This window comes from Brachionichthys hirsutus, chromosome 24 (assembly GCF_040956055.1).
Source record: "Brachionichthys hirsutus isolate HB-005 chromosome 24, CSIRO-AGI_Bhir_v1, whole genome shotgun sequence".
Taxonomy (NCBI): domain Eukaryota; kingdom Metazoa; phylum Chordata; class Actinopteri; order Lophiiformes; family Brachionichthyidae; genus Brachionichthys; species Brachionichthys hirsutus.
In genome coordinates, this window is record NC_090920.1 from 1,674,878 (window position 1) to 1,691,328 (window position 16,451).

A 16,451-nucleotide genomic window follows, 5' to 3' on the forward strand; every position below is an offset into this window, starting at 1 on the left:
GCAGGATGAAAAACGCCTTTGAGCGGGAAATCCGTGCCGGACATGGCGGCTTTGAGGAAAACCTGAAGTGTGAGGCGAGAGAAAGTCGAGTCGAGGGAAGGGACCGGCGGCTTTTGCTCCCGGGAGCGAACCCGGACGCGAGCGCTTTCATTCCACGAGATGTCATGCTGTTTGAGCAAACGGCTCCCCGTTAAGGCCGGCCGCCGCCGCCGCCGCCCCGACTCTACCCAACCAGCGATGTTCCAATGCCTCCGACAGGCGCCGGGGGTGCCAGGAGCCGGCCTGGGCCCCCCCCCCGGTCTCAACAGAGCAGATGTCACTCAATTGCCCTCCACCTCCCTCTGAAAGCGCCGCCGCCGCCGCCCCTCTGCCACCCTAACAGGCAGCTTTTCCGACATGCCAAGCAGGCGACGCCCGACGTGTGAAGAGAGAGGGGTGGGCGGGATGGTCGCCGGGACGGCATCAGGCAGGAACGCACAGCGTGGGAGCGTTGCCGACTTTTCGCACTCCCTCCGACGCCTCCCTCTCGCCCCCCCCCCCCAAAACCACCCACGCCACAAAAACACCATCTCGCCTCACCCCATTCTTCTCCCAGCAACGAGAGGGAGACACACTTTCCCCTCGTTTTCCTCGGATGACACCCCCCCCCCCCCCACAGGCTTTTGGAATATTCTAATTCTGTTTCGGAACTCGTATTATGCGCGGCGTGTGCGACATGCGAATTGTAATTAGCCGCTGTGGTGGCGAGCGTGAAGTGAACCCCCCCCCCCCCGGCAACAAAAAGAACTAAAAAGACGAGAAACACTGGAGGGCGAATTAAACATTCACATTTAACCCTCGAGTCACCGCCTCATGGTGAATCCAGCGCCGATCCAAGTCCATTCACCTCCCTTAAAGTCCAGGAGGTGCAGCCGTGTTCCTCCTTCTGAGGGAGGCCCGCGCCGATAACCCCGCGGCCTCCCAGGCGACGGGGGCGGGGGAGCGGGGGGGGCTCGGTGTAGGGATGGAAGATAACGGTACCGAGGTGGTACTTAAACCTCAGCGAACCACAGAAGCTCACGTAATTAGCGGATGGGATCCATACTGGGGGTGCTAAACAGAGCTAATTCTACCCTGGGCTCTGCTGCTTGAGGAAAATTAGCTGTGCGGGGCTATCGTACGAATGGAAAACAGATGGGGGGGGGGGATCTGTAATTCCGCAGCGGTGTCAGAGGAGCCAGCCGAGGTTCCGTCTTTCCGTTGGGGCTTCATTAGGGCAAACAATGGGCGTCCCCGCCATCCAATTAGACGAGGTTAATGAGGAGCGAGGGGCAGCGGGCGGGTCCCCACAGCGAACGCCGTGTCACGGGGAGTGGGTGTGGTCAAAGGGCCCCCCCGAGGGCATGAAGGAAGAGTCGCCCTAGAGCCGCCTTTTTACAGGTTGCTGCATAATTGATGAGGAAACAAAGCAGCATATTGGGACTAAACACACTCTCGTGTCGGGAGATCTGATCCAAGTCAGACCGGGGGAATCTTATTGATCCCCCCCCCCGAGGAGAAAGGGTCCCCCCCCACTTTCCGTTCCCTCGGTTCATTTCCGAACGCCGCCGCGATGCTAACACATTCTCCTAGTCTTACAGAAGAATTAGAAATCACCGCGCGAAAGCGGAGGCCTCAGATAACCCATTACCCATGATACCTTGCAATAAGTTTCGGAGTGCGAGTCATCATTCAGAGAACGGCGGAGACCTTTAAAGATCGAACGCTGCTGCGCGGCTTCACCCGACTCCTCGCAGTCTTTAAATACACTCAAGTCGGGGCCGCTTTGCGACGCTCGGCTTCACGCTTTCATTTTTTGGGGGGGGCTGCGCTGCACCTTTAAGACTCTGAACCCTTGTTGCGCACTCATCCGGTTGTTAAAGGCTTGCATTCGGCTTCCTCCATCCCACCGGCTACTAAAAATCACGGGTCAGAGGAGCAGCGGCTAACACGCTATCTGGCAGAAAGAAAGTGATGGCCGGGAAATGGACCGGAAACTTTCTCTCTCGCCCCGTTTCTGTTCAAACGACGTGTATGAATATATAGAATATAATAACTGTATATATATATATATATATGTTTTTTTACCTTTTTATTCAGCTATCGTCTCACATGACCCCCAAAGCTGAAAAGCGGCAAGAAATTGGATGGATGAGAGTTTATGTACAATGATTTTGCCGCCAAAAAAAAAGAGCCAGGTTCTGGGTTTACTGCCCCCGATTTCCAATTAAAACCGAAATGTGTGTGGAAAACGAGAAAAACGGATAAAACGTCACAAACCAAACATTCCCGAGAGGATGACGCACAAACCCGAATCGCGTCGTCATCGGCGGCGTTCGATGCCGGCTCGCCCGCTATTAAGAATGCAGCTAATTAGCCTACAGGTGTGGGAGCGGCGCCGGTGCGAGTTCGCCATTAGCAAGACGTCACTTTGGTGACGCCGGGATGACAAAGAGATGGCTGGAATCAAATGCACGGCATAACGGCGAGCAGCGACGTGACGGAAGGCGAGGCTTCCTACGCTGAAATCGAAGTTTAGGAGCCACTAAAAGCATATTTTGATGGATTAATTCGTATCGTAACCCGAAGCAGGATATCCGACCGATTTACAGTGGAAAAGGCCCATTATGGAGCATTACCAGAGAGCCTGCAGTCACATGGATGCGTAATGTGACTTCTGTGATCTGGGGGTGGTGGGGGAGGGGGGCAAAAACAACGTCACCCCTCCACATTAGCGAAACCAGGAGCCACGGAGAAAGCCTGTCATCCAGTTTGGACAAACAGGCGTTCACAGATTACGGTAATTTATAGTAACGCGTAGGTCACAGACAAATAACGATTACGGCAAATGACCGTAATCGTAGCTGCTGTGAGGCTAATTTCAAATCGTATGCGCTCAGTGCGACCAAAAAGCCATTTTATTCTACCGTCGCCGCGCAGTTTGCACGTCTATATATTCTACCGTTTAAGCAGCCTCAGTCTCTTTTTCAATTCCCACGTCGAACCGGCGGCGCCGCCGCCGCCGCCTCAACTGACATGCGCCAGCAAAATGCTAATCAAACAAAAGCAATTTCTCCTCAACAGCCGAACCAAACAAGCGGGGCCTCAACTTTCCCCCATTCAAGTCGGAATGACAGCGTATAGCACAGCGGCGGCGGCGGGCGCGGCTCCTCTTTATTCGGGGAACGTCAGCCGTGCGCAATCCTGTTGAAAACACCAACTTCAGATGTTGAGGGGAGGCAAAAAAAAAAAAAAAAAAAAACGACGGGCGTTTTGTCTGCCTTTGTTGGGCTCGGGCTTGATGCGAGCCTTTCAAGCCCATTTGTTAGACTCGATTTTCTTCCTCCGTTACATCTGCAGATTACGTTTCAAGCAAACAAGCGGCGACATGAAGGCACGGAAGCGCGATCACGGCGAAGGAATGACAACTTGTATAGGTGGCGAGCGGGAGGGGGGGGGGGCGGATGCAAGCGGAGGATTGAGAAGAGGCGGAGATGGAAGTGATGAGATGCGTCGATGGGATGTATGCGTTTGCATTGTGAACGCTCGCCACGCAGGTTATGCAAATGGCGGCACTTTGATTCTCCCGGCCTTAAACGCGTTCTCCATCTTGTCATTTTTCTCTCTCTTTCTTTTGGTTTTATGTTTTCTCGTCACTTTTGTTCCCAGCTCGACTTGGAACTTTTTTTTTTTTTTTTTATACATGACAACACCTTGTAAGGTGCCGCGGATTGATTCGTCGAGGCTTTTCATGACACAACGACACATTAACAGGGGGGGGGGGGGTGTTGGAAAAGAAAGGAAGGTTAAAGTGTGCGAATATGAATATGTTACAACAGCGACAGACAAATATTAGGATGAGACCCCCCCCCCCCCTCCAAAAAAAAAAGCAGTTTGTCCAGCTAAAACTGAGCTAAAGAACAAAAATAAGTTTTTCGACTCACCATCTTTTCACCAAATTTCTCTGAAGCAACCAGACATCAAAGTTACCGGCTGGACAGGAAGCAGCCTGTTCGCCGCTGCAACAGCGCCTGTGAAAATAGATTCATTAGGCCCGAAATAACATGTTTTCATAAATATTACCTTATTTTAAAAAGAAAAATAAACTTTGTTGTACCTTAAATCTTCTCCGGCATCGGCAGAACTTTTGTGCATCCTCTCCAAAGCATGGGAGGAAATATTATTCCAGAATTCCACATGGGATGAGTGAGAAGGATCACATGACAGCAGGTTGTGGCAAAATCTGTTTCCTGTCATGAACGGCGGCACACTGCTTTAACCTACATCGCCATCTAGTGATCTGGTTCAGCACGACTGTGTGTGTGTGTGTGTGTGTGTGTGTGTGTGTCACAGCACGCACTAAATTTTTAATCACACCACATGTAGAAAGCACAACTTTTATCACATCCTGTCAATATCTGGTATTTATTCTGCAAAATATTTGGGATTTCAGAAACACAGCCTGCTTGAATTTGTCTTTTTGTTTGGAATCTGTGTCGTGTATTTCCCCCCCCAAAAAATGAAATTGCAGAAACAACAAATTATTCACATTTCTTTTCGATGGAATTTTGAATTATCCTACTTCGGCAGCTTAAAGTGTTGTTTCGTTTCACTTGCAGCCTTGTGCCTTTTAAATGAATTTAAAATTTCCCAATCCAAATTCATTTTTTAGATTAATTTATTTGAATTGAAAAAAAACACAAAAACAATAATGTATGCATTTTTAGTTGTGATTAAGTGTGGCTGTTTTCATTATATTTCCATATATATATATGTTGATGCGTCAATTGTATCTGTGTGTGTGTGTGTGTGTGTGCTTTCAATAATGAAATCATGTGGGTCAGTGAGGCCGGCGAGGCTCAGGCAGGTCACCCAACAGATCGGAACTAAGTTGCTTTGACCCGGCCTGGTACTGCATGCCAAGCACACACACACACACACACACACACACTCACACACACTTGCAGCACAATGGCAGCACTGTACAGGGTAGAGGTTGTGTGGTGATCATTTCAACACTTCTTTTTTATTTTTAGCAGAGACTATTTGTTTTCCCCATCAAGGTTTGAAAAATATCAGCAGGAAATTAAATCAACTTCAGCAGCGATCGAAAATTCCAGGCAGTCAGTAAACCCTGAACGTTACACCGGATGACGAGACGGCAAGTTGTGTTATTACACAGAAAGCTTGAATCATTTCCCTTCTATCAGCTGCTGCTCCGTATCGCCCAGGGACTTCCATTAGAGTTAAATTAAACAGCGAAAATGTAAATATTGACAACATGTGCGTAATTATTTATTCCACGAGCAACAGGATCGGTAAATTATTACTGCAGCGCCGTGTTGATATATGGAAACAGAAATATTTGCATTTGCTGGTCATGAAAATGAAAATCACACGACAGAATTAATAATAATTGTAAAGAACGAAAATGAAAAAAATGCATGATTAAAAAGAAATGGCACTCTCCTCCCAGCGACCAGCCGATCACGACCTTTGCATTTTACGCTTTCAACCCCGCCAGAGGTCAAAGGTCAACGACTGCGCCTCGGCATCCCTCTGGAAGCTGTCGTTTTTTTCTAAGAGGATAATCAATTACCAGAAGACTGATCTTCGCCGTGGTGCCGCCGCTCATTCCGCCGCCTTCAGATCAAGCGAGGCTCCCATAAATTTGAATGTAAAACAAGCTCGCCAGCGTCGGGGTGGGTGTTGGGGGGGTGGGGGGGGGGGGGGGGGGGGGGTTAAACACGTAATTAGCCACGACAAGCGAATATGAGGAACAGACTTAGTCGGGAAGAGCGCCGTGGTAATGCGGGAGACTTCGCAAGCGCTGCGAGGCATCGAGACGGGACGCTGGGGGGGGAGGGGAAGGGGGGGGGGGGGTGCGCGAAGACGAATTCACATGCAGATATTAGAAATGCAATTGTCTTCTTGCGTACGTGGAAATGGACTTTTTCATTATTCAGTTAGTGCAATAATTAAATATTCGATGCCCTGGGTAGGCGAAGCTACTGAACCACACAGAGGATATTTAACGGGGTCTGACAGATGTTTTAAATAATGTTTATTTATCAATACTGATATAGACTGCCCTAAAGTGTCGCTCCCCTGCGACCCGCCTCAGGTCCCGCCGGGGCTTTGCATCGGAAGCTCGCATCCGACAAGCGGGAAGTTTTCCTGGCAAAGTTTTGCAACACGCGTCGTCCCGCCTCATTGGTCGATTCCCCTTCCGACTTCCGGCGACTTCCGACATCCTCGGTTCGTCCACAAAAAGAAAAGAATAAATGAATGATACATGAATACCGGGCCGAATGTATTAATAATCTCCAGAGCAACAAATGCCAGGCCCGGCAGATCGGAGACAATTAGACTTCCGTCCGTTTTCCGTCTGATTCGACGTATTTACATCCAAAAAATGTCAATTCCGCTCAACGTCACGGAATTTTCCAAGCAAGGGGGAGGATAAAAGGCGAAAGAGGACAGAACAAGGCGAGTACAAAGGTGAAGCGGCGCCGGGACAGAGACGGATTTAAGGCTGGACGCCAAAGCTTCCAGTCAGTCTGAGGTCGTCCCTCAAGGCGCTCCCGTCTTTCAACTCCTCCTCGTGGCGCATCGCCGATGCCGGAATACGCTTCTGCCGACATTCTGCGAACGGCTGTCGCTGTGGAAACATTTAACCCGGCGCTCGCCATTCCTGTCGGGCAGCTTTGAGCCACCATTTTGCAACCGCTGGGTCACGCTCGACCTTCATTCCCGATCTAACCGTAAGTAACACAAAGCCGCTCCCGAAGGGAGAACGGAACGCAAGTGGACTCGAGTGGAATCCGCTTCCTTTGCCTCTCTGGAGTTCCGCATTAGCATTGGCAACAGGTAGCGGCACTCGATTGGCGCCCCCCCCCCCTGCTCGTTCACATCCCAGATCTCCGGACGGGGCTCGAAGATGGAAAACATTGGTGGAGGGGGGGGGGGGGGTAAAGTGGTCGAGTGCTTTTTGTTGACAGGCTCCAACAACTTATCAACCTTCATCGCCCCGTTTGATGGACATCTGAGCACCACTTGTGAAAGCGTCGGACGGGGGAGGAAAGGGTGGGTTACATCCGTGGGAGGCGGAGTGGGGGGGGGGGGGGGGGGGTTCCACGGGTGATAACACAGCGACTGATGCGTGCTCTAAAGCACTGTATCGGAAAAAAAAAGAAACAAATCAGAAACAATTAAGTGTGAACTCTGATGGAATATTCATCGGCGGAGCGGCGGCGGCGTGACGAGCAGTCACGCCGCCAGTCCGGTTTGCTTCCCGTGTCCTGCTCACACGGAGACGAGCCTGCCACTTAAATCAAATTAGTCATTAGCAAATTGAATCAACAATTAGAGCAAAAAAAAAAGGAGCTGCATGGCATTAGCGTCAGCGCCGTCATGCTTCTTTCCAGCCTATCAGAGTTCCTCCCGCGGTGGAACTCGTCTCCGGTGCGTTCAAAGTCAGACCGTCGCTCGGGGCGGGAGGCCCCTCCGTCCCTTTCCTGCCACGGCCGCCTAGCGTCACTGCGGCTCCCGCTCACCCTTTAACCTTCTCCTTCATCCAAACTATAGTTGTTTTGTTTCCGACGGATCCGGCGGCCGCTCTATCGCCGCCCTATCTGGATTATTCGTATCGACGTCTCTCACTCCTCGGCTGCACGGCTTTTAGTCGGAGGCTGTCAAAAAAACGTCGCCGGCGGAAATGGAAGTTTCCTCATTATGCAAATGCCGCGGGCTCCGCCGACGGCGTGCTCTGTTTTATAAACTGCATCCCGCTTGTCAAGAAGTCAAATTGCATTTGAGTAACTTCAGAGAAATTGTCACAAGATTTCAATCTGGGTCGCCGCGCCGCCGCCGTCAATTCAGTCCGAGCAAGTTTCCTTACTAAACAGCAACACGGTTGTGCCTCTTGTTTAGTTTTTACAATCAGGAGAGGAAAGAGTTGTGCCGACGAGCAAAAATTCATTTGGGAGTCTGATTATTTATTTTAAAAAAATCTAAAAAATGTGATAAGCAGCGGCGGCTCGCGTATACGTTTAAACGCTTTGCGGCTCCTTGAAGACATTTGCCGTCCTCCTCCGAGGAGACATGAATAATCACGTTCCATTAGAGGCAACAAGAAAACATTTAGCGATCGTCTGTAAGTTGCATTAAAAACCCGATAATTGTCATTTAGCATCTAATTTGTGGGTTTAAATCAAAAATCAGGATTCCGTAAAATAAAAACTTTGGAGTCAGCAAGGGGACATTTTCCCCAAATAAACTGCACTGGACAACAATTTTATTTCATCCCATCATGAATTCTCCGGATGGAAACTTTCCTTTACTCTTCAAACCTCTGTCTTGATCAATCCCAGGTAACCTTGTAGATGTAAGAGAAGTGATGCTGAGGCTGCAGTTTGAAACTCAACTCGACTCAACATCGGAGCTGTGGTGGTGAAAAGTGGGAAAGAATCGCGATATCTCACGTCTCCGGGAGCAACAACAACAAAAAAAAAACATGGCGCCTGGCTACAACTATAGACAAGCCCCCCCCCCCCCCGCCCCCCAAAAAACACAAAAAAAGTGGAGAAAGTGAGAAAAAAAAACGTCAGGGTCGATTTCAATATTCATGAATTTTCCGCGCAGCTCAGTTCAGCAGTTTCGATTAAGCATTAATTAGGAGCCAGAGGGGAAACCAAACAAAAATAAGGAGCTGAATGAGTAATGACTGGTTGAGATGCGAGTCGGCCGCTAATGGTTTGGTGCTGTGGGTGCTACATGGGCAGCGGTGTGGGCGGCTAGACGCACCTCTGCCCACACCAGTGATCACACCGAGTGAAAACAACACACTCCGGCCACGGAAGAATAATCTCCTCGTCTCCGAACAGCAGCAACCGCTGATTCCTCTCGCCATTTGGAAGAAGAAGAAAGAAAAAAAATGAAGCTCGGTTTGCAGCCGAGGGAAACTTCCTGCAACATCATGAGAAAATTCCAAAAATCAGTCGGGCGAAGTTGATGAAGATGATGCTTCACTCGACATGACTTCCTTAAAGCTAAAGGGGGAAACGTCCCATTTGGAGACACCGAACTGAGGTTGCGTTTAGAAATGAACGTCGCTGATTTAATTGTGTTTTTTGTGCACGTGCAAATAAATCTAAAACAATGCAATTGGCATGCAAAATGTATTTTGCCAATAAAAAGACATTCCCAAAGAAAGAAATAATAATGATGCAACAACACAAAGGAGAAAGTGTGTAAAATAAACCTTCGTGGCTTCTTTGTCTGCAAAGTATCTAATTTTAGATCAGATTGCATTAAATGCTAATGATAGCTTTATTTTCTTGAAGCACAATCGCCTTTAGGTTTCGCTCATGTCACTTTATTACAACAACAACAACACAATATATATATATGTGTATGTATGACCGCGCTGCAGACTCATCAAATATGAATACACAGCATAACATTTTCATTCATTATTGTCGTCTCTCCAAAATGTCAACCAGGGCACAATTTACATCCCATAAATATTTTCATCTCAATTATTTCCTCAACTCATTTCCCTAAAATATTGAGTTGAATCGAAGCAAAAGTTGTTGAGATAGTCGTCCCCCCCCCCCCCGTCCTTTTTATTTTTTTATTGCCAGTTTACAGGAGGAAGAGGAGGAGGGATAAATAATCTCCCCAGAAACAGAAGACAGGAGAGGAAGAAGAAAAAAAAAAGCATTATCTTTTCTTTTTATCCATTTGAGGAAGGGCTTTGCCGTCTCCTCTCCCAGTAAAACACGGATGAAGGGAACAGGGGGAAAAATAAATGATATTGTTACAGAGGTATTATCCTTAAGCCGGCCCGTGATATTTGAATTGTATTGGTGAATTGTAATCAGGTATTTTAGCTTAGCGGCGCTGGACTCCGTGTTGAGCGCCTACCATCTGGTATTGGACGGCGGCGTGACAGGCAGAGGGCCGGGAAGAGGGGAGACGGGGGGGGGGGGCGCCGGGATCCAACTGAAAAGCCTGCCGACTTTAGTTCCCCAATCTCTAAATCTACACATTGTAATGTAAGTCCACAGACAGGAAGCCCAGAGCAAACAGTGTTTGTATGAGCAGATATAGGCTGGAGATCCCGTCCAATCAGGGGGAGAACGTTGGCTGCGACGGGGCTTTGTTGGCTCCGGGCCGGAGGGGGGGGGAGAGAAACAAAGATGGCGTTGAAATTATTGGCGTTTTTCGGCCTCCAGGATTCGTGATTTTTAAAGTATTGCAAAGCTCGGGATAACAAATAATAACAAAACATAATAAAGTGATGACCCGGGGTCGCAGGGTCAGCGCGGGTCGACCGGGAAGCACAAGAGTAACAATTAGCTCAAAGGAAGTGCACGTGTAACAAGGAGGAGGGGCTTCTCTGCCTCGCCACCCATTAGGGTTCAATAAAATTGCTATTCAGAGATAATTAGGAGTTCTGGTTCACGGTGGCCGGGTAGGGGGGGGGGGGGGGGGGGAGAGATGGCGGGGGTTGCTTTCCACATGTCGCCATGGTCCGGACCGACAGCCAAGGGTCTGCAGCTGGGGCAATTGAAGTGAGACCCTTATCTGCCCCCCCCCCACGTCCGACCAGAAGGTGAGAAGACCAGCACACTAAAAAGGACTCTTTCTCCTCCCCCCTTTTTCCTCTCACCTGCTGAGTCGGGAGCTGCTCCAAATTAAACACATTATTTCAGGCCTGTCTTTCATTCTACCTCCCCCCCCAAAAAAAAGTCTAAAAAAAGGGGGGGGGAAATAAAAAGCGGAGGAACGGCTCGCCGACAAAAAGCCGCCCCGCGCTGGGGCACACACACTCGGCTAATAGGGTCGAGTGTGTGTGTGTGTGAGGCGAGAACCGGGTTATGCCCGCACACACACACACCAAAGAAAGGTTTGTCGTTTTAATTAACACTTCCTCCAGAGCAAAAGCGACTTGTGGAAAATTTGTCCGGGTGGCAGAATTAGCCTGAAAGCCTTAATGGAGGGATAGACTTCTTTAATGACAATTATTGATTCATCTTTTACTAGTATAAAAGTATAAATATGTCATTTTGTTGTCGAGGGATTTTATTTTGACAAATATTCTTTTCCCCCTCTGTATAATAAGAAAAGTATTTCTTCTTCTATCACCAGAATTATTCTTTTAAAAAGGCAATACATTTTAAAGGACCAGCTGTCTTTGAAATCCCAATTATCAAATATTATTTTGTTTTCTACTTCCCATTGTGAGGCTGTTTTTGAATGTGAGAGTTTAAAGTTTGACATTTAGATTTATTATTAATTAATAAATAGTTTTCAAACTAAAACTGGCTAATTATATATATTTTATACTCTGACTGTTTTCTAGTTTATTATTATTTTAATAATTATGCATCGTTCTAAACGCACATTATTAAATATCCATGAACGTTTAGCATTTTAGCTTGGCATCAAAAGCACATTAGGAACAGTTAACCCTTAAAACTAACCTGTTCAATAAAAGCAGATAATCGAAAATTAGTTTACATTTCTAAAACATAAAATAAAAGTTAAACATTTCGTTCCATTTTTTTATTTATTTGGGCTAGGGTAAACATAAGAAGATGTTATCTAGAAAGCAAGCATCCAACTACAAATTACTGAATTATTTTGTACTTTTTTTGGAGAATTTTTTGACCTAATTTCTGCTCAGTTGTCACATAATATCCGTCATTTAAGCGACAGCGTGTTTCAAATAAATCTAGGAGGAAACGGATATTTAGCTCTAACCACTTAAAAAAAAAAAAACAACAAAAAAAACTCTGAATTTAGTGGATTTCACTTGAATAACTCTTTAGCAGCGCTTTGGCTGCTGTTCCTGACATTCCGCTGCTCGGCTGAACCAGTCAGCTCCAACTCCACTTATTCTCTCTCATGGCTGTTTATGCCCTGCATCCTCCTCTTCCTCTTCCTCCTCCTCCTCCTCTTCCAGCTGTCTGCGCGCGACCCTGGCTGCCGCCCCAGTGCCCCTGGAGGGGCCGTGTGAACCGACCGGTCCGGTCACCTCGCATCAGTGTCGGCCTGGAATGCACGCCGGGCCCTGGCGGTGGTTCGCGGCCGAGCAGGTGCGATTGGGGAATAGGAGGAAATAATGTTGATGTCACGTCCCCTGCCCTCCATTGTGGTTGCGGGGAGGACATGGACACCATTGGACGCAGAGAGCCTTGCGGGTGTCCCTCTCTGGAGGTCACCGTGCCAGATCGGAATCACGCCGAGTGGCTTTCAGTGCAACCAATAGTTCGGCCGGAGCCGCGGAACAACCAACCCGGTTCCCTTGCACAAATAGACTCCGGTAAAGAGACACCGGTCGGTTCCAGAGACAGGACTCCGCCGCCGCGTTTGTCTTCGCCACTACTAGAACAAATACGGCACATGATACCAGAGGTGTAGCGTTCCTTCCCCCCCCCCCCTTCCCTTCTCCACTCCTCTCTGAAAGAAGTCCTTTACACACCAAACAGAGCATCACAGCCTCTCTGATCATCAATTATGCACTTTAGAGGTATTAAATACTGCTGAGGGGGGGGGGGGGGGACAGGGGGCCTCCGGGGACCAGGCGGCAGTCCGTAAATACACTCTTCTACCGGAAAATGAAAGGAAGAGACCTGCCATTTGTAGACATTATTCACGCATTACATGTAATTTCTGGGTAAAACAATTATGCCGCATATATTTCAGCTTTATTTACCCGCCGAGTCTCGTCTCGTCTGCAGAGTGCCGCGCGCACAGACGATGACAAGCCCCCGAGTTCCGTGTGTGTTTTTGCGCATCTATATTTATCACCGGCGCAGGTCAGAGATCTTCCATTTCTAAGCGGTGAACTGGCACGAAAGATTACCATCAATTAATATGCCATAATAGCCGGGTTCACTTTCACAGGCGGCGCATGCATTTGTCTCTTAAAGTGATCCGGTTTGGCAATCGAGCCGCCTCTCCAGGAAGATATGCTAATGCGAGTAAAAAAAAACGGCGGATTGTCTCTGAGGAATAAGAATCCATATTGGGATGAATAACGCTCCCAGTGTTCCATTTTCGGCGTTGAGAAAAGTTCTCCAACAGCCAGGGCGTGTCACCGACTTCCAACCTTGTTCGCGAGCGTAGCTCGATCGCCCGAGAGCCCATTAATCAAACCGGGGTCGTGGCACCGGTTTATATTTACATTAACTTGCATGTAACTTGAATTTTTAATATTCACCCAAAACTATGCAGGGGATTTGCTAGTGTTGGCGAGTCTCTCTGAGCCTTAGAACTTTTTTGCACGCAACTGAATCCCTTCGCCCGGCTGCTCTGGATGCTCAGTAAAGATGTGAAACTCAAGCCTCAAATAAAAGACGAGGCTCTAGCAAAGCAAAGAGTGATGCAGAAGACTAAGCTGTTCGTTTTAACCTTGCTTTAGAGCAAATATTACAAGTCTTTATTATTATTTGGCTATTCTAAAAGGTCAATTTTCAATAACTATGACCAACAATTCTGTGCGTCGGGCCGTCAGATTAGCAGACAAAGATTCCAGACTGATCTCTGGATCAGCAAGATTTTTGGTCTCCCTTGACTTTCGGAGACGACGACGATCCCAAGCTCTTGGATCTCACCGCCCTTTCGTCAACATCAGCTTGACAAAAAAAATAAAAAAAATAACTAGCCTGGAAGCTCGTATCAAACCACAACTAAATCCAGAAACTGCAGCCGCGGATCAGCGAGGCCTCTCCGGAGTGCTCTCCAGCTGCCCAGAGCGAGGATGCTTGGAGGACGGCTAGGGATGCGGCGCCTCGGCGCGCTGAGGAGACAGGAAGTGACAGGAGACAGTTGCTACACACTGTCGGGCTGGCGGAGTCACACCTGGCAGCTGTCAATCACAGCGCTCCCAAACACCTCGCTCACTGATATCGCCGGCGCTTCTGCCAAACATGCCTCGAGTGGTGTCATCCATCCACACACACACACACACGAGCGCTGGCTTCCTCTGACTGCGCTCGTCCGTCAAAGACAGGGCGGGAAGGACGGAGGAGAAGAGGGGAGAGGCATCCGTCTATTTACATATGGAAAGGTCACAAATAGCCTGCGGGCACTGTGCTAATTAGACAACACGGCAACAAAAAAAAAACAAAAAAACTCCAAAGATAAATTGAAAGACAAAAAATGGAGCGTTATCTAAGTATCCCGGCGTAATGAAAGTGAAAGGAGAAAGGAAGTGAATCAACCTAAGCAAGCGGAGCGCCTTTGGCTCAAGGTTGAATCTGGAACGGGAGGGGAGTCGGATTCGGAAGCTGCTGCGTGAACTCTGGATTGTCAGCGAGCGAGAATCGGCGATTTGGGGACGGGTTAGCCAAACTCCGGCGATGAAACAGACGTAGCTTTAGCTTGATGCTTAGCGCCAGGTCTCCACCGGCAGACGTCGGCCATATGATGGTGTGCAGACGGCCGGGGCGTGTGCGCGATCTCCTTCAGCCAGATAAGCGAATGAACCTTTATAATTCGTTGTGACAAGCTGACAGGGAAAATGAGTGTAAAATGTTAGACTTACGCAAATTTTTGTGTCAGATCGCCGTCTGTGCACTCGTTTTGTTGCCCGCTCATAGCCGAGGGCTCCTTTCTCCGCGGGCGCTCGACGGACTTTGTTTCCAGGCCTTCAGACACATCGCCCTTCGCCCTAGTGAGTTCGCTGATTAATTTTGGATGCGCCCTTTAATTAACACCCCCAAAGGAAAGTGTGGATTTCCCTAGCCCGCCTTTGCTGCGGAACTAAACTAAAATGAGAGAGTCGGAAGAAGGATGACCTCGGGCGGGGGGGGGGGGGGGGGGGGGTGAGACAGACGCGCCCATGTCCAAAATGACATTATGTGAAGACACCCGTGATGTGGGCCGAGACCTGGACACGGGCGATGCCTCGGGAGCTCCCAAACCTCATAATCAGTGGCTGGAAATGAGCTTCCTATTAGTCTCATTTCATTTGCTTCAGCGTCGGGAGAGAAGCAGGCCTCGCGTGACGCCACCCGACGCTTGAAACCTGCTGTTCCCGCGCCAGCGCCGGTGCCCGCCTCTGGCCCACGGTCATTAATCGGTGCCACTCTCTTACTTCCAGTATAATTGGCAGATGACAGACAAGGGAGGGGAGAGGGCGAAATAAAAACAAATTTGATTTATCTTTTTTTTTTTTTTTACGCCTCTCCCAAACATCAGCGTGGATTTCGCTAATTGGGTTGAACGGCGCCCATCCCGCCTCGCATTCGACAGCGCTGCACGGGACGCCGCGATAGGCTGGCGGGCAAGCTTGGAGACGGCTCTCGCCCCACCACGCCAGCTCGGCAGACGCGCCGCCGGGGAGGGCGGCGAAGTCGCCCCCCCCCGCCAAAAGAAGGCCACGCCGAGACAAAAGAGCGCAAGCCAGAGATCGCCGGCGTATACTTTCAGCAGACCTTGAACAAACACGCTTGAACTCGTGTCTCGCCGGGGGCAAGGGGACGCGCAGCGTTGTCGCTCAACCACACGGCGGTTTGTCAGCTCGTGAAAACACCAGGGGTAAAGTCCTCAAAGACTTTCTCTGCCTCTTTGGCCCGGGCGAAGCCACTACATCACTTTTAATGGGTGATAAAAGGGTTGAACTTAACGTGAGGGGAATGCTAATGATCCGGCTAATCGACCATCGCTCTGCGTAGCCGGCGTGCTCAAACTGTTCCTCCCATTTGGAGCTTCGCTTTTTCAAAACGACTCCCGAGCTTCGTGATGTCTAGGAAGGCGATAACGGGATATATTGGGATCCCGGCGAGGGTGGCCCGGAATGTTCTCAGAGCGAATAAAACGTGGCTCAGATATTTCCAAGAGCTCGGACCAAGACGGTGTCCATTAAAAGCACACCCGATCCACTCGCCTTCAGTAAAGCAGACGTGGATGTTTGAGCAGGTCGTCTCAACTCCCGTGCTGGACAATTGTCCACTTTGTGTTCGGAGAGAGATTCGCGGAGAAGGGAGTAAAAAAAAAAAAAAAATCCCAATTACAAAAGGACAAGAAGTGCAGGTGTAATTGGGATATTTGAGGGTGTCTGTTTTCAAGGCCCATCAGAGCTGCGGTGAAATGAAGCCTGTAAGACTAGAGCGGCAGGACTGCCCTCTGGTTCGCCTTGGCTCTCACACTGCCTGATCTCTCCTGACTTAATATCTGCTTTTTTGCCGTCGTTGGTCTTTCTACACCTGAGCAAGACATGACAACTTGAGCCCCCCCCCCCCCCTCGCCTTCACCCAGGTAATGATAGCAGCTTGATCCGGCAGGTATGGGTAACAAATGAGATCAATTAACGTGTCCAAGAGGGGCACCGGCGTGAGAGTCCGGTTGCACTGAACAATCTCCTCATCTTTTGTTTCCCTCCGCGGGATTCCATTTGCGACCTCATCACTTTCCCCCCC